This window comes from Hippocampus guttulatus, chromosome 5 (genome assembly GCF_054856545.1).
Source record: "Hippocampus guttulatus isolate MCC_2025c chromosome 5, RoL_Hgut_1.0, whole genome shotgun sequence".
In the NCBI taxonomy this organism is placed as follows: Eukaryota; Metazoa; Chordata; class Actinopteri; order Syngnathiformes; family Syngnathidae; genus Hippocampus; species Hippocampus guttulatus.
In genome coordinates this window covers 5,180,694-5,206,287 of record NC_141265.1, presented here as the reverse complement: position 1 = coordinate 5,206,287, position 25,594 = coordinate 5,180,694, and the positions used below count along the sequence as shown (strand labels likewise).

At 42.7% G+C, this 25,594-nt stretch overlaps 1 protein-coding gene across 6 annotated transcripts in view; it reads left to right on the top strand.

Moving 5' to 3' along the window:
- fbrsl1 (fibrosin-like 1) overlaps positions 1 to 25,594 on the top strand; it is a 293,286-nt gene that overhangs the window by 121,392 nt on the left and 146,300 nt on the right. The gene's annotated exons all lie outside the window — the stretch shown is intronic.

Below are 25,594 nucleotides of genomic sequence, written 5' to 3'. Positions count from 1 at the left end.
GTTGACGTGCTTTGTCATTGCTAATCGGACTCAAAGGACTGTCATTAAAGCCTCCAACAAAGTGTAACTTCAAAAGACATTGATCTCCATCCACCTTTTTTTTAAATGTTGTTTTAATAGAACATGTCACATTCAAATTCCCCTGCGGCTGGATATTCGCAGATGAAAACAAGTATGTCCTTCCAAAAAAGCCTGTGGTGGCCTTTGGCTCAAGCTGTCAGTTTGAGTCGGCATAGAGCAAGGCTTTCTCTTCATCTGAAAGGAGGAAAGGGGGTCGGTCGGATATGGATGTGGCGAAGGCTTGGTGGGTGGTGATTTGCAAGGCGGTATTGTGCAAGCAAAAGATAGACCGGTAAGGAGGTCAGAAAGTCTCATGTTCTCTGTCTCCACTTCCTGGCTTTCCCACATTGCTATCTGCAGTGTTTGTAGCCTCTGGGCATCTCCTGGGTACTGAGCTCTGACTCTCAATCTGCTCAGCTGCCGAGCCCACTTGATTTCTGCAGGCATCTTATCTGTATGTGCTCCGGGCCTTACAGAATGATGGTTTTGAAAAGGGGTGCAGAGGTTGTAGGGTCGGGGGGGCTCCAGGGAGCTTCCAGGCAAAGGCTGAGTGGGCATGGGTGGAGGAGTTGGTCTCAAAGAAGGCCAGAGGCTGGACTGAGTGTTATGACTGGAGGAAAATGGAGAGAAAGGTTATGCATGTGGGTGGAGAGCTATGTTTGAAGGGGAGGATTGTGTAGGAGGGTCAGCCAGGCTAGAACAGAAGGGGCACTAACAATTGCGACAAAGTCCGGGCGCCCTCTGACGTCTACTGCTACAAATCATCACACTTGTGGATCAAAGCTAGCTGTTTGTCACAATTTTAATGATCGGATAGAAAAGCAAAATCATAATTGACTGTCAATGTGAAATAATAAAAAAGCTTTATTTTTTATGCTGCCCTATGGCTCTTTTCGGCTGCTTGCCGAGTTTAAAGTTTCCTTGAAATTAAATGCATTTGATTACAATTCCCGAAATGCAAAGGTACAGCCAACAACGTGCAAGCATATTCCCCAATTCAAATGAAGTTGTGACGTTGTGTGCAATCTAAGAAAAAAACAGAATAAAATGCTTTGTAAATATTTTTCCTCCTTAATTAAACTAAATACGCGACAGAAACTAAATATTTAATGTTAAAACTGGTAAACTGCTTGTTATTGTTTATTTTATGTATTGATTTATTTATTTACCTTTGAACATTTTCACTCATTTAAAATTCAATGCCTACGTCACGTTCCAAAAAAAGCTGGAGTCGGGGACCATCCAGATTGTTATTCAAAAGCCAGCATATCTGATGATATGGGTATGAGTTGCTGCTCGGGATCCGATCACAGGTTCAGAAATCGGCGCCAATCACGTGATTTTCAGAAATTAGGTTTTATTTTCTGAACATTTAAAGGTCACAAACCTACAAAATAATCCAATTGTGCAAATTGGTTGCCAAACAGAACAGTTGTGGCTTAATTTCATATTCCACAATGCTATTTTATTTATTCATTTCATTGTCACAATGTAGTTTGTGTGACGCACATACCCACACACGTCTCATCCAATGTTCACAGCTCTCCTGCAGGCAAAGACAAAGTGGTGGATTTGTCTTCATAGCTTGTTTGGAGGGAGAGGGAAGCCGAAAGACGCTCCTAATCCTAAATAAATCTGCCTTGCCTATCAAGAAACCTTGTTGCCAAATGGCATCGTCAAAGAGTTGGGAGAGCTGCAAGCAGGACATACAGGTTAGCAATTGTGACATGGCCAAATGACATAACTTCAAGCAAGCAAGCGTGTTCCTCACTGGTTGCATTTAACATCATCATAACTCCAGAGTATCCTTTCTAAATGAGAGAAGTGACACATGTACCCAAATGCTACGTAGCTGCGTGGACTTGTCATGATAGCATGCACAAGTCTATCAATCATGATGTAAATGTAGAGTTTACCATAGATCCATCAAACAGAGGAAACCTTGGAATTCTGTGGTCATGCTCATATGGGCCATTCAACCAAATTGGTACTATTTGCATCCCCAGGCAATTACATGAAAATACATTTTATAAAGTGCCCAAAGCGAAAGAATAAAAATGTGTTTTAAAGCAAGTTTTGAAGATGGACAGGGAGGAGGCCTGCCTCACATTTACCGGAAGGTTATTGCAAAGCGAGGAATGGCAACGGGAAGAGCTCGATCCACTCTGAGCCTCCGCTTAGCCAGAGGTACCTACAGTCGCGAGGCACTGGCCGGTGCGTAGAGGTGGGGGGGATCAAAAACGTAAAGAGGAGCGAACCATTTCAAGGTTTGAAGACAAATAAAATCATCTTAAAATGGACAGTAACATGGATAGAGAGCCAGTGAAGGGAGGCCAGAAATTGAGTCTTGTGCTCCTTCCTCTGAGCTCCTGTTAGGAAACGAGCAGCAGCATTTTGGACCAGTCGGACATGCTTGAGGGAAGACTGGCTGACTCCAAAACAAAGTGTGTTACACTAATCCAGCCGATACTCCACAATAATGATGGACATACTGCAAAGAAAATAATACATATTCAATGTACACCGCGCTTGTGTAATTTATTCCCCTTTCAGATGACACACTCCAAGCACTTAGTTCTTCTTTTCCTAAAACATAAATTTCTTTTGCTGGAGCAAGTTTCGAGAAAGAAGTAGAAATGGAATTGAGCACCTAGCTACGATTTTAAAAATGAAATTACTCGTCCCAAAAACTTTACCCGAACCCACCTTATCCTGACCAATCATCCCTCGTTCATGTGTGACTCCTAATAGCACGTCTGTTGAGTCCTAGCAGCGATAAGTCACAGCAGGACTGACTCCCTATCTCGCACAGTGTGAGGGGCTGGATATGGAATTGTTTATCAGGCTGACTCTATCCTGTCTGCTTTGTGCAGGTTTCATTACAGCCCCGGCCATGTTTGGGAGACAATATATGTGCCTTGTTTCCTGCGGTGCTACATGCTTGTTGTTTCAGTGCGGATGGGCCTGGACTCAAGCGATTTATCACTCTCAGGGGCTTTTTGATAAAGAACCCGGCACCCTCCGCCATGTCTGAAATATAGGCGCTACAAGAAGCAGGGAAATTGTCAGAAAATCTCACTGCAGCTATCTACCCTTTCTGTCACTACCCCTGGGCTGGATATATAGTACAGAGGAGGAGACAGTTTAGCTCGCCAAAAAAGACAACACACCACACTGTTTCTTTTCAGATTAATTGAGTTAGTTTCCCACACCCTCTCTTTTTACCACCCAAGGCCAAACTATAGCTTATGTTTTTGTGCACAATGAAAGCATCAATCTTTGTCTGTGCAATATAATCTCACTTGACTGCTTTGGCAGGGTTTATCTTGGTGCAGTCATGGATTTAAACTTTAGCCATGCAGTTTAGTTGAGTAAAGCTTGTCTGGAACTTCCACACACCCATTCTTCATTTCTACTGCTTGGGGTGTCATAATCACATTTAATGCTCAATGAGTCCAACAGTTTTGGAGGTGTGTGTGTGGGGGGGTTGGGGCTAAATATATTTGTATAGTTCAAAATTCACTTTGCTGTTCCAGTGATGATGCATTTTACAAAACAGTCAAGCCATTATATTTTCAGTCAAATTTAGCCATTATTAAACCAATATTCAATTTGCAAGCGTTAGATTGCAGTGTTGCAAGGCTCCAAATCAACGTTGTATCCCTGATTATGATGTCACTTAAAATGTATGTCTCTCTCTCTTTGTCTTAAAATCTCTGTCTGTCTATCTCTGTCACTGGTTCCTTGTCAGTGAGAGAGGCATGCGGGTGTCTCCACAGCACCGGCTCTTCACATGGTGAAAATTAGTGCAGGAAACCAAGAGCCCAGCAGGAGTGGGTCAGGGCCCTGACATCGTGCTGCTCTAAGGGTGGGGCGCTGGCTGTCAGTGGCCTCTCTATGAGGGCTGTCTGCCATGAAAACCTATTTGTTTATCCCTGTGTGTGGTCCAGCTTCAGATCCTGGGCCCTGCTGCTCTCTACACATCAGGAACCTGGGCTGTTGCCATTAGCAACAGATAAAAATGGGTGTTAACCGCAACATGGCCCACAACACATCAATCAGAGGGTCTACAGATAAAGGCTTCAGGCTTCTGGGGACCTGGTTGAATAGCTTGGCTGAAAATCCTTTTCCAGTGACTGAGCACACGCAGATCTGGTAGTGGCGCTCTGCAGTTATTCAGATGTGTGGACACAAGTGCGATTTTCAGTTATGCCGCTTTTTTTTTTTTTTAATGGAGATGCATTAGGAAGGCACAAATGCAAAGAGCACTGTGGGACAGGTCATTTAAAAAGACTTGTGACTCTTGGAATTTATGTTGAGTCGGCTTCTTGAAAATAGCCCAACTTCTTCGAAATGAACTCTTAATGCCTTTGCCAATTGGTGTTTCTCTTAAGGCTGCTGATAAGCTGGTGCATTCAGCTTTGCTGGGTTCTACAAGTCCTCTTCGTTAGCACTGAATTGACATCAACAACTGAAAATGACTTGCGGCCATACTTCCAAAGGAAGCATTGGCATTCGGGCAAAATATATTTTTGCAAACCGGCCATGCAGACATTTTCCAATCGAGTTTCATTACCCATAAAGTAAATGTATGGTGATGGCTTTGGATCTTGTCACGGGAAAAGAACAATACGAATCTTTTATTATTATACCCAGTTAATGTATTTTCATCATATAGCCATGTTGAAGTTCATCCAAATGAAACACAAGCTCTCATGGGGTAAATGCGCTCACTCTACCCCTAAGCTAGGCCTTGAATATCATCACTCTCCGTTTGTCCTGGATGCACTGTCCCCAAACTCACATTTGGCCCACTTATCCAAAAGCGCTATAACGTTGTAGGCCAACAATGCTCTCAGGATTTGTTTTGCTTCGCCTTTCTGCCCATTAAGTTTCACTGACACTGTAGACAAATAAAGTGGTAATTCCACTTTATCATATGTTACATATACCACAATCAAGCAGCAATTACATGCTTCTTCCATTTGTAAGAGGTCCCAGTGCCGATGTGGATGTTTTAATGAGGGTTGTAATGAACGCTCAGGGTGTTTGGCAAATCTCCGAGATTGCGGAGGCTTTTATGGCTCCCCATTATACGTACAATTTGCATCAGCAAATTACAATGCGCCATATCATTATCCTGCACCAAGGTTTGAACATAAATTAGAGCTCCAATTACAAACATCTATCTGGGAAAGGGGAAGACTACCGTAGCAGCCCACCAGAGGTAAGTAGAAGGGAGAGAAAGCCTCCTGTGGATTGTGAATGACGGTTCCGTAGAGGAGGGATCGTCTCATATCACGGCCTGATGGGAACGGTGGGCTTCCAAAAGGAAAATACTCCTTTGGGGAAAAAGAACATTTGTTTGTTCTGTTTCGGCTGCCCTCCATGCCATACACTCGCACTGCTAGAAAACTGGCGACAGTAAAAACATCGGACAAAGTACATTAGTGTGCCTCAAGGTACTCTAATTTCCCTCATGGTGCTAAATAATAAACCCCAGCTTATGTTTAAAAGTACGCAATTGTACTTTTAGGGGTACAATGGCTTTTCATTGCGGCGGAACAAACTTTAGCCACGCCGAAGTGATGGAAAGGTTGACATCTCTTTGGAAAAAAGGATCTATTTGCGATATTTGTTCATCTTTGAAACAGAGTGGCGTAAATAAGAGAGAGACAACACCTTTGAAGTGACCCAATATCCCAAGAGTCATTTGCAATGTGTTGTCCATGTATAAATAATGTATCACCAAGTCTAAAATGTAATTGGGAATGTAGTTCATGAATTTTACTTGGTTGCAAAACAGCAAACAGCGACTCATGTCAAAACCCTTGCACTTCAGATGCATTTTTAAAACAAATCTGTCAACCATTTATTTCTAAGAGTTGTAAAAATGTCGTTTAAAACCTTATCGACATGTTTTCGGATTATAGTTTGAGATTCATTTCGGGTTTAAGCTATTAAGAGAAACAATTCTAAGCATTTTTGTGATATCTCATGGTTTTTGCACATTGTTCTGCTATGTCATGTTTCCTAACCCGGAGGTCTGAGTGAAGTGAATTTGAAATTTTCCTCAATGGCATGAGGTTGTAAACTGTATTGTTTTCTGATCTAGCAGAAAAAATTTAGGGACACCTTGACAAACCCCATCTTTTCTTTTGTCCTCTCTCCCTCACAGCAGTCATAACCACATTCCCCAATCTAATTTAAAGTCACTCAAAACATCAGTGACTGGGAGGCTTTGCAGGGTGTTAGATGGTATATAGTTCATTCGGAATGTCAACCCGGCACCAAAAATATTAATCACATGGATGCAAAGTACTTCTCCTGACTGAAGAGGTGTGTTTGAGTGGGAACTGTCAAGACTTATTCCATATGCAACAACCCCTTGTACTCCTTCCCGCTACGAAACTTATCCAACTTTTCTCTACATTCATTAGTTAAAACAAGATTCCTCTTTAATTCCTCTGGCATTGTTAACTTTCCTGAAATCTGCACAAACAAATTGTATTAAGTAGGTCATGCTTCACCACTTGTCTTCTAATCACGAACATCATTTCCCTCCATCGGTGCCCCTGAAGCTTTGCTCCTGGGATTTCAGCGAACAACAGATACTTATTTGATTTTCTGCCGCGTATATGCTACAGCTTTTATTTCTCTCAATGTTTTCCTCTTCCTCCCATGCCAAGTTTGCATCTGACTCTACAAAAGCAATATTTTAGTGTCTCCAAAGACAACAGACACAGCCCTCATCCCCTCTTGTGCAAGTGTCTGACAGGAGCAGCAGGTAAGGTATAAGATTACAGGAGAAACAGTAGCAATTAGATCTCCAGCGGATGCTGTTGTGTTTATAAAGAGAGTAACTGTTAATGACAGGCTTTGCTTTCTCCTGAGTCGGGTACATAGCAGAGGGAGGCCTGCTGTTTTTTTCATCCTTTAATGCTTGTTACGTGGTTGTACACTGCAAATCTACTTGTGTTAATTCAACACCATAGGGTGTTAATTTTAACAGCCAAGTGTCTAGTTGCATCCACTTTTGAGGCGAGCCAGGCCACCTGGGTGACACTGAAAAGTAATGTCGTGCCGAGTATTGTTAACGAGCAAGAGAGGTGGGTGCCGAGCTGAACTGCCCGAGGGAGGCTCTGTTCTTCCTCTGAAACCTTTGCCACCCCTGGAACAGGTGGCGGCTTGTGAGGCGTTATGTCCATAATGCGAAGGTTTATCCCCGTGGGGCTCTAATTGCCCCACGGGAATAAATAAAGTTTTCTGAATCTGAATCTGAACACAGTCATCACTTCGAAATTAAGCTGCTGATACACCGGACCAAAGCAGCATCCTTTTGAGCAAAGTAGGCGAACATATTAATTTTAGGATTGTCTATGCATGAACATGGCGGCCAGCTTTATTGTTTTTGAAATTGTTCTGAAATGTATGAAAACAAATAAATGTATCAAATGAATGAAACTTTTTAATTATGGCAAACAAATTTAATGTATTCTTTCAGTATGAGCTAGATTAAATGTTAATTGTAAATTGCGCAGTGTGCAGGGAAAAATCGAAGCAGTGGGACAGACATTGCCCACGGGCCAGACTTTGAATGTCCTTGTCTAAGATTGTCCCGGTTGAATAATATTTTTTTCTGTTGAGTAGAAAAAAGATTAAATGTCCGATCTTCCCAATTTCCTTGTCGCATGCACATTTCACAAATGTCTTTGATGTGCTGTTACCCTCCGACTGTCAAATTTGACTGATGATAGGCAAACTAACAAATGAATTTAACCTTTCATTTACCACAAGTTGCCAGCTGGATGCCTTCAATGTAAATGACTTCCAGAGTCACTCACCTGTCTTGAGCCCGCAAAACATCCGCACTTTACACCGCTGCCACTGTGCCCTCAGTGTGTGGTTGGCCTTGGCCCTCATCACACCGGGTCACATGGGAGATTAACCGGGCCGGCTTACTCACACAGCAGGTTCCCCGACTCCCTTCCACTCATCCTAACCCAATCTGCCAGCTAGCCTCCTGCTCCACGAGCCATGGCAGCAGGGCACCACAAGCCCGGGCCTCCTTCATTACGCCTGCCAGATGGGCTGAGAATTAGATTTGAACTCCCACCATGGGAGAACGGAGAGGTGAGAGATTGAAGAGGGAGGAGAGGAAGGCATTGGTAGGGCTGAGGAAACTTGTATGGATTACAAAGTAATGTTTTTTGTTGTTGTTTTTTTTTCCATTTATGTTGCTAGTTATTGCACTTTAATGTAACACCCTGGGACCTGGCAGCATTAAAAGCATGTCATTGAATGATCGACACTAACTGCGAGCAAATGCTTGGGAGAAATGAAATTAGCGAGCGCAGCAATTTGGCACAGTGATTATCGTCTCCTTGGAGGCACTTCCTGATGATTTAAGAATGCTAACATTTAAGCAAGTCAGATCTGATTATTCCTCAAGGTTAAATCGAGCCACGTCTGAGTCAAAGCTTGATTAGGAATGTCTGTGTCTCTCTTCATCTCCCTCTCTTCTTGCCCATGTTTCTCATTTTTCCAACAGCTCTCTGCAGGCAGAAAACTGGCGTAGGGATGAAATCGGTTAGACCGTAATGGCATCTTTTGCCAGCTCTTAATTAGATCAGCAATACTTGCTTTCCAAGGTGTTATTTCTCTACTAAATACCAGCCCCATAAATGATGTGAATGGTACTTGTTTAACTACCTCAGTCAAATTTTAGTATACCACACTTTGGAATCTACCAAAAAGTGTTTATTCCATTTCAGGCACACACACACACACACACACACACACACACACACACACACACACACACACACACACACACACACACACACACACACACACACACACACATACACATCCACACAAACACACACACACACACACACACACATACACATCCACACACACACACACACAATCCTCGTCTCACCCCTCGGGTGGTGTCCGTCAGCTCGGGTCCTCGACCAGAGGCCAGGAAACTTGAGGCCATTCCGTTTTAGGTACACCATTCTCCAACAGCCGTTCACTGATGATGCAACCTCGATGAGTTGGAGAAGGTCAGATTAAATTGAATGCATTTGAGGCCCGTCTTGAAATTTCACACAAAGGCCAAATATCCTTAACTTTAGTAGTGTATAAAATTGTAGAGCGAGAGAACAGATAGAATTATTGTCATAGTAGTGCAGTGCAATTGTCCTGGCACTCGATGTTGTGATTCAAACAAGGATAATGTCAAATGGCCCAAATATTGAAATGGGCAATGCTTATCATATTTCTCGTCTGCCCTTGCCATTCATGCTACAGGGAGGCAGATTCAACACTGGCATCTCCTGGCCCAGTATTACCTAAAGCAAAGATACACACATTAAAGTGATCTAAACTAGTGACAGACATTGACTTACTACTCTGTCTTCATCTCAAATGTTGCAGAAGTATGTTCCCTCCATTCGATGAGCTTTGATAATGTTTGACCACTGTCGGTGTTTCAGCCCTTGTTCCAGTGATATCTAGGTTGTAGAAGTGAGAGGTGATGAGGATAATGGTGAGTAGGAGCAGGATGGTGGATGCACATGCCTTTTGTTGTGCCACGTGCGCTAAACCCTTCTTTGAACAGTACTGCCTCCCGCAAAGTTGAGGGACAGAAGTTTTGTACTTTTATCTCTGCATACTAATTATAAAATAAAAAAGACTTTTCACAGCAGTGATGAACTGTATTTAAAGTAAGACCGGAGCAAGAAATTGACTTTGGGGAATATGTCTATTAGTTTTTCCAAGCTGTTTTCTCACGCAGAGGTGGGAGGAAATCATTGCAAGTCAAATGTAATCATTCTGCCGTTGGGTTATACACTGTCTGGAATAATATTAGCTTAGCCGTGTATCAGGCTTCCAATTTGAATTTCTGTGGTACACGTAAGGAGGCTGATGCTAATCACAACCAATCACTGATGTTATCAGACTTGTTTTTCCTTGTTTATAACAGCTCTATTTTTTGGTGCCTCTTGCAATTTGGCAGACTGAATTCATTAGCTGTTGTGCTTCATGTAGTCAACAAGGGTGTCTGAAATGTGGGATTCTAATTTCTCCTTTTGCATGCTCTTGTTCCGGTGTAATATCTTGTGTCTGTATCACAGCCAAAATTTTCTCTGTATTGTGTAGTTAAAGGGTTGTCCCAGGAATCGAAGGAAAATTAAATTGTAACCAGGCTTTTCCACATGAAGCATACATGCTTAAGTATGATTAGAAGAGATTAAGGTGGGGTTGATTTGCCTCTCAGAGGTCCCTGTGACAGTTTTGGAATGGATTGAGAGCAGCTTTTGTGAGCACACTTTTCTTAATCCCATGCCAAGTGTTTGCGCTCACCTTCGCCAAATTATATCCAGTGAGGTTTTCCCACAGGCTGCAAAGGTGGGGCCCCAAAGGTTAGACATCAGAGCCCTTGCAGTCTTGAAAATGACATATAGGGCCCTATTTTGGTAGACTGATGTCCGTGAGCTCTGCAATAAAACGGGGCACACTTTGGTATCCGAAGGTAGTCTGCGGTCAGCATAAAAAAAATGGGCACATTGTTATATTTGTGCCAGGGCAATGATGTAGTTCAGTGTGTTTGTGAATGTGGTAGACATGTTATGCCTCACTCGGCGTTCCTGCCGTCCCCCTTTGATCGAGGCGTAAGCAGACCAATTTGGTGCTCCGCGGTCGTGTATGGTGGACGTAATGGCATTCCATTCATATAAATGACACCAGAATAAGACAATCCCTCTGAATCATTGTTAAAATCAACTGATTGAACAAATTAAAATCATTATCAACTTCAAAATAGTTTAGTAGCACCCTACCACTATTGCGGGAGGGCAGGGGGTGCACACTCAGATGCACGTTCGTGGGTGCAAAGTGATCTCCAATTGCATTGCCCATGTCCCATGCATGACTGATCGCATCATCAGAAAGGAGAGATCTTGCAGTTTGCCTGACAATGTCATGCACGGACCACAACTATTCTATTTCTTTTTCCTCAATGTCAAGCACGGCGTACTTGGTTGTACTGTGTCTCTGACCACCCTGATTTTGATGCAAATGAGTGATGCCATGCGAGATATGGCCGGGAAACGATTATTTCTAACCCACAATTGCGCACAAAGTTGCAAGTCCCTCCTTACACCCAATCTGACCTATGTAAAGTCTAGCAAAATGAAAGAAAACACCATCCATGGACACAGTTAGAATGCGCGTTGTGCTAGGCTTCTGCTTGATTATTATTATTATTTTGTTATGTTTTTAATGTTCACTGATGTGTTTTTATATTGACAGTCATTAAATTATTATGGGACTAAGAAAAAAGCTTTGCATTGTGTTTAGAGACACTGTGACATGTGAAGGGAGCAGTCACCTCTATTTATTTTATTGTCAGAGCAGAGGCGAGATTCAGAATGGGTCGCCAACCAAAGATGTGAATGCAACCTCTCAGTCAAGCTGTTTTGTGATCGTGTATCCTATTTCCATATCATTTGCCTTTCATGTATAAAAGCTGGAGGCATCCAATGTTCTTCTGGGTGATGTGATCCACAGATAGATTTATTCATAAGTAATGATAAAAGATGGGCTTGGACAGGGCTACTTATTTACAGTGATTGAAATGCTACTATGATAGATGGTGAAGAGGACCTCCTCCCCACTCTCCTCCAACACCTTTCGCATGACTCCCAATTCTGCTCCCACCTTATTTACTTTACCTGGCCCAGCTCAAGGCTTGCCTCACTTTAAAAGAGAAATATCAAACATGATTAAAATTGCTCGCTTACCCAAAATAGAAGCCCGTGTGCCTTAAAACTCACACATCTGTTGCCACAACTCATAGTTGCAAAGCCAAACCCCCTCTGTCCCCCACTGGCCATGAGGTAATGTGAATTATTCATGCCAGTAGGGCCGTGGTGTGATTCATCATGTTAAAGTGCCCATGACATTACTGATAGTGCCACCGATGCCCTCGCGCTGCTAGCTCTGCGAATGCATCCGGAAGCAAGAGATAAAGGAGATGCATGGAAACTGAGGACAGCAAATTATGACTGCATCTTAGATGTTTTTATTGCATTTTGTATTAGATTAGGTTTGATTATTTTAATATCTACTAGACATAATTTCGTTATCTGTCTATCCACTTATCTGTGAACCTTTTCCTTCTCTAGATTGTCTCATATTGAAGGCCAGTAATGACCGATAAGCGGTCATATGTGTTGCATTTAAGTATTAAGGCAGTAAGTTTGCATGACTGGTTTGTATTGACAATGATCTTCATCAGCGGTGGCCAACCCGCGGCTCGCGAGGCGCATGCGGCTCTTTGGCTGGTTCAACGCGCCTCCCAACGCGCCTCCCTCACACGACAAGCGTCGAAAACGCCTCGGCAGTGGCGATGCCATTCAAACAAAGGTGCTAAATACACAGAACGTACTACGTCAGCCTATCATCAATCCCATTACTGATTGACCAATCAGATGACGGCATCACCGCTCATGCGCAAACAACGGCGCTAAGCGCTAAGCCAGTCAGCGAATTACCTCTGATTTTAAGGCAGGGGTGCCCAATACGTCGATCAGAATCGACCGGGAGCCAGCGAATTGGTCCCAAGTCGACCGCAAGGGGTGGAAGGAGGAAAAAAATGATATGTTTGTTTCTATCTTTAGCTTTCGTACATTTTCGGCCCGTTCCGACTGTTGCTCATCGTGCTGTGCGTGCGTATATGCGCGAGTGTGTGTGTGTCTGCGTGCACGTGTGTGCGCGCGCGCGCGAGGAAAAGTATGATGTGGCTCTTTGCAGTAACACAGTAAAAAAATTGGCTCTTTGTCCCTGACTGGTTGGCCACTCCTGATCTTCATCATCGTTTTCATTACATTGCCAGTTCTTTTTGTCAGCGACTGAATACATTTACCCTGCCACCTTGTGACCAGATTCTTAGGTTTTAATGGCCATCCATCCAACTTCTCATCTGTATAATGTTTCTTCTCACTGAGAGAGCGTGTCTCAGTAGGACCCAAAGGATTACTTTATCATAGTGTGCAATCACGCTGGGAGCTCTTATGATGTGCCATATTCATCCGTAGCCTGGAATTCAAAAAGTCCAGTTGAAAATGTCAATAGAAGACCATGATCATGATTTTAAAAAGCGTTGCAAGACGTATAAAATCCCACAGAATGGCTCGATTGTAGTTCCACTGGGAAAGACCGTCATTCAGCTCCTCTTCCTGTCCTCCGATTGTTGGTTATCGGGTCTGATTGATAGAGATTTCTAGGCCAGCAAAATATCCTAGCTTGCTTCCTCTCTGTACTTGTGCCCAACCCATCCTTTCAAACAGTGACTCTCAGAAAGCATTTTCTGGCTGTCGCATATCTTGAAATGAGCCAATTGAGTCTTGCCCCAACCCCAAAACAAGATGGAAGACAAAAAAGTTTTTCCACTGACAGTTTGTATTGTGTCAAACTCCGATATTCACTTGGTGAATATTGTCTGACTTTTTTAGAAACCGCCCACTCCCTTGTAAAAGAGCTGAGTGAGATGAGCACCGCTGATACTGTGATTTCCACACACTTAGGCTTCTGAAATTTCGCAACAGCAATTGCAGGTACTGACAGGAAGCCGGATAAAATCTCACCTTATTGGAAAACAGAGTGAGATGGAGCCTATCTGAGTAAAAAAACAAAAGGTATTGGCTTCATAATGACTCGGAGGTTTGCCTTGATTCCGGTTGACATGTCTTTGGCTGGCCCCAAGCAAATCACTCTTTTTGTGCGATGTTTATGCATTGTTTTATTGTCTGATGACAAGTTCGAAATGAAAAAGGTTGTTTTTAAGGCACAAGATATCTTCTGAACCCATCTAAACAAGATACACATTTACATTGTTCACATGTACGAGGCACACTTTATTTGGTGGCGTGTTGGTGGATGAGAACATGTTCCTCCATGAACTGGAGGATGAGACAGGCACCACTTAGGCAGACTGTTTGGCCTGAAAATAGAAAGTTTCTGGCACCTGGGAGCTCATATTCTCTTACCCAACAGATGCTATCAACTTGGACAGGCCGTTGTTGTTTGCAGACAGAGAGGAAGGAAGGCAGTTGATGGCATCATCCTGTTTGTTCATTTTCTGACTTAGTTTGGCCTTATTGTTATTGAATAACTAAATGTTTTTTTTCATGTTGTGGATGTTATTTAATGTGATTTGACTTGAGGGATTTTTACATTGCAGCAGCATTATCTAAATTTTTGTCCTCAAAAAACATCAAATGATGTGAATGTGACACTGGAAAAAGAACAAAAGAGACATGAGCGCGGTCAACAACTGCATACACTCAATATAGCCACACAATCTCAAAGTTGACGCGTAAGCACAAACATAAGGCATCACTTTCTTAAACGGGTCGCGCACACACCGCACAGCACAATAAAAATCCCAAACCGCACTTACAAAATTAGTAGTGGTTGTGGTAACAATAATTGCAATTCCAAATTGGAATATGAACTGTTTAAGATGCCATTCCTTGGTCAAACTACTGTTTAGCTACAATGTTATGTGGAGCAGAAAAGGCTACTGAGGAGGTGACCATGTTGATGGACAACCCACATGCTTTGAATCCATCTTGGGCCTAAGCACTGCATATAGCTCGGAAATCTTCACCATTTCGACTCAAGGTAATTGGGATTTTTGTTAAGCCTGTCAAACATCAGGGAATTGACCCACCACAAATGGCCGTCCCCAACTCCCCCTTTTCTCTACCCATTAAAGATGCTTGTTAGCTGACCTGCCATAGGTTGTCGTTGCTGCGACGGCTCAGCAGCAATCTATTACTCTGACTCGGAGCCCACGCATCTCATAACTGGCACCGAATATTGGTTTTGCTGATAATTTCTATAAAAAATAAAAACACACACACACACCAACGAGGAAACTACACCGGGGAGGCATGTTGGCAGGATGTGGGTGGCTGTCCTATGGGAGAGGAATCTCTAGGATGTATAAATAGTTACAGCATCACCCGACAAGGGTCCTACCGCCTCCCCTTCACAATCTTACCTGTGTTCGCAGTGCTTCGCAGTTAGCTAGACATGGAGGTGACTACAAGACAGTCAAGCTTGCCATCTCCATTGCCCCCGACTCCAAAAGCAAGCCTTCAGGGTAATGTTAGATCTTTTCATAAGTTACAAAGATGTAATTAGACAAATTAGCTTAGGAGACACTCAGGGTTGTGCCTTTAACAGCTGCGCGTTGCCTCAATTTGTAATTAGCAAACAGCCACTGCTTTAAACTCCCATATTGCACCTGAGGCCTTGCATCCATAACCTGACAGCCCGGTAATGAAGGCTTATATATCCCACAGGCTCTGCTTGTCTCTCACCAGCTGAGTTTGTTGTTGTGATTCATGCTGAGCTGCTGTGAAAACATATTGTTTACGCCCAAGTATTCATTCTTCCAGGTTTTTCATGCAGCCCTTCTTGCAAAGTGATAGTCAAATCAAATGAATGTGGACCCCCCCATCCCCCAAGAGGCATAGCTTTTCATTTTGGCCAATCACCCGTGTGCCTCAATTCATCAGAGGAATGTCCTATCTGCCCAGAACTGTGGTTGTGAGTAGCACCTGGGGAGCTGATGAACCCTTCCAACATTGTCAGCTCCACGTTTAATGACTTGCCGTTGGTTATTTTCACCAAGCGCTTATTATTTGATGTGTAGAATAAAATCCCATTTGTACCACCCCAGATCCTCTACTTCCATTACAAATTAGATGTGTGCTTTTCATTTTGGTTCGTAGTTGAATCCAGATGACAGTGCTTTATCGTTTTTGAACATGCCGTCTTCCTTCTACCTGCTACCTTTAGTCTGCTATCCGTTTAAATTTTGGGAGAGAAATGATGAATGCATAGGTGTTCTTTAGTCCAATTCATGATTTGCATGTGTAGCTCAACCTCTTAGATCATTATTCACGTTCGTTAGGCCTTTGATTTTGATTTTGTTATGGGTTTTTTTGGGGGGGGGCTTGGGGGGGGGGGATTAACATGTGCAAGTATTTTAAAGTCTTGATTTTACGGGTTTAAATAAAAAAAAAGGCTTTTTTTTTTAATGTTACGAATCCTGACCGAGTGTTTATCACAGATCACCTGATTTTACAATGATGTTCATGATGTTCATCTGTCATATGAAGTAAAATGTATATATGTATGTATCTATATAGGGATGAGAGCTGATGATAAAGTGACGTTAAGTGAAGTGGGGCAGAGGACTAAAGAAAACAGACTTGAACGGTTTATGTTTGTGTTACAAAACTGCTTTTGTTTGTTGATCGTTAAACTCAGCTGAGTTCAAATGTGATTTATGTCTTGCATGCTCTCATCACAAAATTACAATTTCAGTTTCCAAGCCATCTGTGGTCCCGTCTACCTCATACTGACGATTGAATAATGGGATGATGGATTGGTTTGAACCTGTTTAAGGAAGTCGAAGAATGTCAAAATGGCCCTTGCATTCTTCGATACATCTGTTTGCGGCCCTCTGAGGAAAAACGTTTGGACACCCCTGACTTAAAGTATCTCCGCATGCCTTACATTGCTCCTACCCAGAAAACCTGTGTCAGGCTAGTCATATTATATCGATCTGTGGTCATGGAACATTTACGGACAACTGTGCAGACATACAATATCAGTATTGGTGCCAATACCGGATGGCACCGGTGCATCCCTACTCCGAAAGGTAACACTGTAGGTCTCGGCACACATACGCAAGGCTCTCAACCACAATTCATCAACACCGTCTGTTTAGGTTTTGCATAATTCTGTGAACAAGCAAACACTATTCAAAATAAATACTCCACCGAGCATTTGTAAACATCAGTCCAATGCTTTGAGGATATCTTAAGCTTTTTAGAAAAATATGTTTGGTTAGCTCGCAACCTTTTTTAAACCCGAATAATAGGATAACTCAGGCTACTACTACCTATTTTTCATAGGAAGCCATTGCTTTCATTTCAGTTGAGGTTGTGTTACTAGGAAGGAGTGCCGTTCATCAATGGATAGATATATTCAAAGGTCAAAGAGTAGGACGTGTTACTAGAAGCACGATGAACGGCAACAGTAAATTGACACATTCGATTGATAGACTCATCATTCCCAATTAATACTGAATACTAATATCTCTGGAATATGTAGCCAATTGAAAGAAAATATGCAACAAAGTACTTTGTTGTACTGTACCGTTGTACATAAAGTGCTTTTAACTTTTTGTCGGCCAAACCTAATAAAATACTGTAACACTTTTTTGTTTTATTATGTGATCTGCTAGCAGTGCTGCAGATTTATAGAGGTATCTCTTTTTTGGTATATTTTATCATATTACTACTATACATACAGATGACAGTGAACTCTTATTAAGTTGATCATGTTATCATTGTTATTTATGCCATATGCACTGTTGGGACAGGAGTTGAACATTCACAAACAGCTGTTAACTCTTAGGAAACAAATCCTTCACATTGCCTTTATACTTGAGTGCACAACAAACTTACTGTCTTTCAGGGAATTAGTTTATATCATGATACAATAAAATGAGCCACAGTGTTTGAATGAATCAACCACAGTATTAAAAGGAAAGGTCATCTCACACTCTCTCAATTGTGAATTTTGGATCATCCATCCTTTATGATGCCTGGAGATGTTTTTAATGGAATTCTACGGCGCTTCTCTTGCATGTCCCATACACACATTCATAAAATTACACTGGATCTGCCTTTGGCATAAGACTTGCTGGGTCATTTGATTCCAGCTAATAACAAGAATTAGCCCCAAGAAAGGCATAAACGAGCTTTTTTTTTTCTCTCTGAATCTTCCTACTGTTCATCCGAAGTGATGACTGAAGGCTCTCAGTTTGAGGGCTAATTGTGTCATCACGGGCCTCCTGGAAAGGGTATAACATACTGTATTTATCCAGCCAGCTATCAGAAAAATGACAAAAGAAATACTGTACTCTCAATTCAACTTGTACTTTCAAAATGATTCACTGTCAAGTCATCATGCTTACCACGCAACCTCTAAGACATTTTCCTCTGTTTAGGAATCTGAAGAGCCCATGTTAATAGTGTTTGTTAAAAAGAATACATTGCTATAGAATACATTGCTAAATTCCTTCTTGAGAGAGAGAGAGAGATACTCAGTGTACTGTATATATTCAGAGATGGGCACTTTACCCTATTTTGCCAGTCTGTCCTCTGTCCACGTCTGTCCTTGTCCTTTTAAAGCACTTCTGTCCTTATATTTCACCAGTCCGCCACCGCTGCCCGGAAAACCCCCCCCAAAAAAAACCCATTCAAATGTGACGGTGTGGGAGAAAAGCTAACGGCCGAGGCAGAGCCATCACCAGAGCCCACCCTGAAGGGGGGCACATATACCCCACAGACAGCACTTTGCTCCATATATTCGCATAGCATTACCGATCCCATCTTGAATGGCGCTTATTGCAACAAATACATCGACAAAGATGCACATCATCTGGAGTACTGAGATGCCACAGCTGGATTGCATGTGACAAAGTGAAGCAAATTTTAAAGATGCCTCCTTTACTTACTCGTTGGAGATTAATCGGCAAGCAAAAACTCACTGGATTAATACAGAATTGCTTTTGATTGCATGATTCGAGCTCAATTTTACGTTAATATTGGCCAAATGTATGGCCAATATTAAAGCCACGTACAATATGGCGGATGTGCTGACCTATCACTTTGACCCAGTTCAACAGTTGTCTGCTTCTTAATTGACAAGAATAGGTATCTTCATTTTCGATTTCTGAAGTCTGTGGCTTTTGTGGAATCATATATAAAACAGTTTGAATGGCTCTCTAGTTGCCAACACTAATTTAATTTGTCCTTCCTCACTTGCAGTGGCGCACCATGTCAGTCTAAACCCATGAAGTAAGAATCCAAACATCGCCTAACGTGCCAAAACTGCCATCGATGGTCACCCAAATTTACGCTCACAGAAGCCTCTGAAAGTATTAAAATGATCGCCCGAGTATTAGGGATTTGGGTGGGGTTTCCTCTTCAGAGAGGTGCTCCCTACAAAGCTTATGTCGCTTCACGAAACAAACGCGTCGTCCATAAAATGCAAAATACATGACAGGTCTTGACATATTACACAATGGCACACTTTGATTTTTGATTTGTTGTCGGTTTTGTTTGTTGTCAAGTGGCTGATTGTCCAAGTGAGACAAGTGAGCATTGTGTTGGGATATTAGATGATACTTTTGCCTCTAAATCAATGTATTTTAGAGGTTTTGTTTGTATTATTTTAGGTTTGCAGTGTTGCATGCAATTTTGCATATCTTTTGTTTAACATAACAGTGAGTTATAGCAACTTCTGGAAATAGTGTCACATTTTGCTTCTTTCTCCTTTGTAGAAAATGCAATAACTCCCTTCTGCAGGAGATGTGGTGTGTAATGTGCATGACACTGTGTGTTTCCGTCTTTTGTCATTTTTAATACCGCAGTCTTATCGGGAGAAATGACAAGCTCAAATGAGCTGGCGCGGCAATTACCGCAGTGTGAATAAATGTGTGTATGCCAGTCAGGTAGAGGCTGGGTGCTGATTGGAAGATGTTCACTACATCAACCCCTTTTCCTATCTTGTCTTCTTCCAGAGATCACGCCGGTGCACTCCTCAGATAGGTACTGTAAGCCTAATAACTATATGGAAAATATAAATACTAGTAATTTGGATTCATTCAGGTGTCCTCGAACTATTTCCATCATATGCAGACTTTTGTTTTGTTTGTTGTGTTTTTGTTCGGACAACGCTGTCAAAAATACAAGATATACAGTATATACTGTATAAAAAAAAAGTAAAAATCCTTGTCTCACCCCTTGGGTGGTGTCCGTCCCTCATTCAGCTCGGGTCCTCTACCAGAGGCCAGGAATCTTGAGGGTTCTGCGCAGTATCCTTGCTGTTCCCAGCACTGCACATTTCTGGACTGAGATGTCCGATGTTGTTCCCGGGATCTGTTGCAACCACTCATCTAGTTTGGGGGTCACTGACCCGGGTGCTCCGACCACCACAGGCACGACTGTCACCTTTACCTTCCAGGCTCTCTCCAGCTCCTCTCTGAGCCCTTGGTATTTCTCGAGTTTCTCATGTTCCTTCTTTCTGATGTTTCCATCACTTGGGACCGCTACATCCACTACAATGGCTTTCCTCTGCCCTTTATCGATGATCACAATATCTGGTTGGTTCGCCATTACCATCTTGTCAGTCTGGATCTGGAAGTCCCACAGGATCTTCGCTCTGTCATTCTCCACCACCTTCGGAGGTGTTTCCCATTTTGACCTTGGGGGTTCCAGTCCATACTCCGCACAGATGTTTCGGTAGACTATGCTGTACGCCATAGCCACCTGGTTATGGCGTTCCATGTAGGCTTTCCCTGCCAGCATCTTACACCCTGCAGTTATGTGTTGGATCGTCTCAGGTGCCTCTTTGCACAACCTACACCTTGGGTCTTGTCTGGTGTGGTATATCTGGGCCTCGTTGGCTCTGGTGCTCAGGGCCTGCTCCTGAGCAGCCAGGATGAGTGCCTCTGTGCTGTCCTTCAGGCCAGCCCTCTCTAGCCACTGATAGGACTTCAATGAGACACATCAATGAGAAAAGCCTGCAGAAGCCACAACAATCAGTGGATGTGGATGTGTCAAACATGCAAGTGTCAAACAGTACCCACTCACCACCCCGACTGTGTGTGTATGTGCGTGTAAAAGGGCGTAATGCGCACTCTGTGAGTCAGTGGGCGGCTGTCACCTCTAAACAGCAAAGTTTCCACATGACAGGTCCAGGCGAAGACAGTTCGGCGACTGCCACTGGGCAGGTTAGAGACGGCAGCCGCCCCCTCGCCTCTCTCCTTCCTTTCCCCGAACTGCTCCAACCTCCCACTCTGTCTATGTTGTGACCACTTGTGACAACGCTTGCAGGTTGTTGCTGTTTTTCTCTCCACTTGTTTATTATCTATCAACATGTGCACATTTCAAAGAGCAGTGGATTTAATTTTTTTTTTGTAGATTACTGATTTTCCAAGCTGTTTGGGGGAAATGGGATTGTTTTAATTTGTTTTGTACTTCAATGGGTTCAATCGACATTTTACGGTCATGTTGGTGAAGGATACAAATATTGTGTTCAGTTAAAAATAAACAAAAAGTAATATAGCCACCATCTGTGTCTCCCAAATCACCAACTGCTTCCTGTTTATAATATATATATACAGGTATATATATATATATATAAATATATATATATATACACAGTATATATATGTATTTTGTTTTTTCATCAACCCCATGCCCAAAAACCTTTTCTGGGATTTAATATACAGGAATGTATAAGGAGTGCATGACATGAGGCAGTATCAACAGTACATTATGATCAGAGATACACATAACAATTTTGGGCTTGTTCTCAAAGGAGCAACAGAGATGTTTCTGAGTGCGATATTTTTCCACGGCCCACCGACCTCACTGTACTTCCAGTCAACGGTGGTTCCGATCATGTGCCGACACAAGGCGGCAATGCTGATGTAAAATAATGAAATAAGAGCCGGCGCAAAACGTTGCGGTCGGTTGTTGTGTTGTTCATATGGCAAGCGAGGAGGGTCAGTCTTGGAAATGGAAACCAAAGCTATCGGAAGGTTTTGTGTATTTTGTCATTTTCAGTCAGTGTTACTGTTGCAGATTCGATGCAGCAAGGCCGAGATGCCCACAGAGCATGCCACCTCGTCAATGGACCCTCCTTGCTCAGCTATGTGTGTGTGTGTGTGTGTGTGTGTGTGTGTGTGTGTGTGTGTGTGTGTGTGTGTGTGTGTGTGTGTGTGTGTGCGCGTGTGTGTGTGTGTGTGTGTGTGTGTGTGTGTGTGTGTGTGTGTGTGTGTGTGTGTTTGTGTACACTTGACTCTCACTTTGGGATATGTCTTCACCAATGTCATCCTGATGATGATTACAGATGTTTCTGGAGGTGTTCCAACCGGTGACTGGCAATATTCATTACACCTGATTGACATTGCCCTCACGGCCACAGCTGGAATACGGAGCTTGTGATTCTGGAAGCCAGATAAACCGGAGCTACGCTTTCATTCTTTAGGTAGCCTGTAGAATGCTTTCCAGCGGCACGGTATTTGACTGCTTAGCACGTCCGCCTCACAGTGTAGAGGTGCAGGGTTCGATTCCAGGCCCCGACCTTCCTGTGTGGAGTTTGCATGTTCTCTCTATGCCTGCGTAGGTTTTCTCTGGTTTCTTCCCACATTTCAAAAATATGCCTGGTAGGTTGATTGAACACTCTAAATTGTCCCCAGGTGTAATTGTGAGCGTGAATCATTATTTGTCTATGTGTGCCCTGCGATTGGCTGGCAACCAGTTCAGGGTGTACCCCGCCTACTACCTAGAGATAGTTGGGCTCGGCTCCAGCAAGCCCGCGACCCTTGTCAGGATACGCGGATTAGAAAATGGATGGATGGCTAGAATGCTTCCTCCTCCTTTTGCTTCCTCTGGTTGTGGCAATATGATGCACGGCAGCTGTCTACCATTGAAGAGAAAGCTCCTGTTCATTGTGGTTGTGCTATTATAGATCATGTATAGGTTTAGGAGAGACAGGAGCTTCGTTGAAATAACGATGATGGAGTGAGGATGACAGACTGGCATTTACTGATGGTCCGAAAATAGTGATGACACATGGAAGCGTAGTTAAAATAATGACGGACTAACAACTACAGTTTCGTTCGGCTTGAAATGTTGATGGACTGACAATGACGGACGAATGGTCCCGTCGCTGGCGAATGTCAAATGATCGCCGCCAAAATTCACAGACGTACCCATAATTGTTTTTTTACACAGCAGAAAATCCAACAGTGCTGACAGGCACAAACATCAACATTGTTGTTGCAAAATAGTCCAGTTTGAGCAACATTTCACGAAATTGTCATATTTCTTCCAACAAATTATCGCATGAGCGAATTAATGTATGAATTGCTTTCTGTTGTCATGTTATCAAACAGAAATATTATTACCTGTGACAATCACACATTTGAGCATGCATGCGTGATTTTCCACTTGACAAATTACCATACATTTACATTTTCCTATTTGGCATTGCATTAAATCCTTGTCAAACGCATAATGCATTGTGATGACCACTTTTGGGTTATTTTTGGATCTGTAGTAATGTCTCAAGAGAGCTCTGAACAGAAAATACCATTAGCTACTGACAAAACTGACACTATTACACAGCTGCTAGAATTAGAAGTACAATAAAATATCTTCACGACCATTCGACGCACCGTATGGTTGGGCGCAGTCTCATTAATGGGTGCTATTTCTGTATTTTACACATAGACAAAACGCACTGTATTATTGGGCGCAATTTTAAAGTGGTAAAACATACGTCAGCTTAAACATACGGCATGCATGCGCGCACGCTAAAAACACGTTAGCTTGTAGCATACGGTAGCATGCCAAGACATACAGATACAAGCTAAAAACACGTTTTTAAAAAGGCAACGAAGCAAAACGGAGTTCCGTTGTATTTTATTTAGCCATCGTACAATGTACTCACGTTTTTCGATCAATCATCACCCAGAAATCCATCAAAGTCCTCATCCTCTGCATCAGAATTGAACAATTGTACAAGTACCGGTAATCCATCAAAAACGCCGTGTTCCCTCTCGTTGTCAGTCACTCTCATTGCCATGTGGCTCCACAGAAATGATGCCGGCTTTGCCAAAAACTCGAACAACAGTGCAAGCAGACACGTTCGTCCAAGCAGCCACAATCCATTCGCAAATTGTGGCGTAACTCGCCCGGCGCTGCCTCTCACTCTTTGTAAAGTTGTGTTTGCCATCGATCATTCATTGTTCCCATGCCGTTCGCAACTTTACTTTGAACGCCCGGTTGATGCCGATGTCCAGCGGTTGGAGTTCTTTAGTCAAGCCTCCGGGAATAACGGCAAGCTCAGAGTTCATTTGCTTGACTTGGTTTTTCACCGCTGCTGTGAGATGGGCACGCATGCCAAAAGCATAACCGATGGCTTGAAGTTTGAACTGAGCTTCGTAGGCGTGTCTCTTTGTAGAATTTATTTTCGGGGGTTCTTAGAAACCAAAACCGAAGTTGTTTTGCAACAATGCACATAGCCACACTCTATACAGGTGTTGGTACCTGCTTGTAGCGTCCCTTTAGCGTCCACTTACACGCCCACCCTTCACTCATTGGCGGACTGCTTCCCCGCATGTCTGTCACTCACGTCTGCCTTTTCTCTCTCTTTCTCTCCATATATGTATATATACACGCCCACCCTTCACTGATTGGCCGACTTCTTTGCCGCATGCCTGTCCACAGTCACTTCCGCCTTTTCTATATATAAACAGCGTGTCGGCTGTCAGTCAGGTTTTGGAACTCAGCGCATAGACAAGACGCTCCGCATCATAAGGCGTCCTGTCCATTTTGGAGAAAATTTTAGACTTTTAATGGCGCCTTATAGTCGTGAAAATACGGTACATTTGTCATTTCTGGTGACCAAATAGGTTAATAAAATAAAATCAGTTTTCAAGTCTTTTAATGGTGACCAAATTGTCTTTCAATCCTCTACAGTTATTAAATTGTCATTCAAATAAAGTGCAATGTAGGTAAATGTAAGTTTTGTTTTTGTTTTTCAAGTCACAAACCCAATGTATTTCCCCGATCAAACATGCTAGTACGAGTAATCTTTTCATGCGATTGAAAAATAAGTGCTTGACTGGTAGGCCTGCCCTATACACACATTACTGTACATGGCCATTCTTGAAATCAATATTTGATTGTTGATTCTAAATGGAACCACCGCACTGGCAGCAAATTACCTGCCATTTAAATATTTGCAGAATGTGACGAATTGAGACTGTGTCACCTTTGCTGGTTTATTGCATGGAAACTGATTGGAAATTTAAACAAAGCCGAAAAAAGAATGGGTGGCGGGGTATTCACTTGAAGTCCTGGTTCTGACCTCTGTGACATGCTAGATGCCTTGACTCGGCTGATTGAGGAAGTGCGGGCTTTGATTTCAGCCCTGCTCCCTCACTGCACATAATATGATGTGCCAAACAATGGCACACGTAGACCTTAAAGAGGCGTCTTGCACTTTAACTGCCAATCTTTGATGGCCCATGATGGATAGGGATGCAATATTTGATGCGCCTTTTTTCTTGTTTCCACATGTGTTCTGCATTGGAGTTGGACAGGTCATTCATTGTACATTACATCTCTTGTTACAAAAGGCTCAGTAGAACTCTTAAACAGATGGACATCTCTGAGCATCACGTTATCCAATGATTCAGTGTCGAATAAGTGTGAGGTTATAAGGCATTCAAAAAGTAGATTACCATCGGTACACCATTAATTGCCAGCACATAAAAGTGAGTCAGTTCTGGTCAAACGGCATTGAGATGTTTTGAGCTTCCTGTGGGAGCCGCATAAATTTTGATATGTACCTC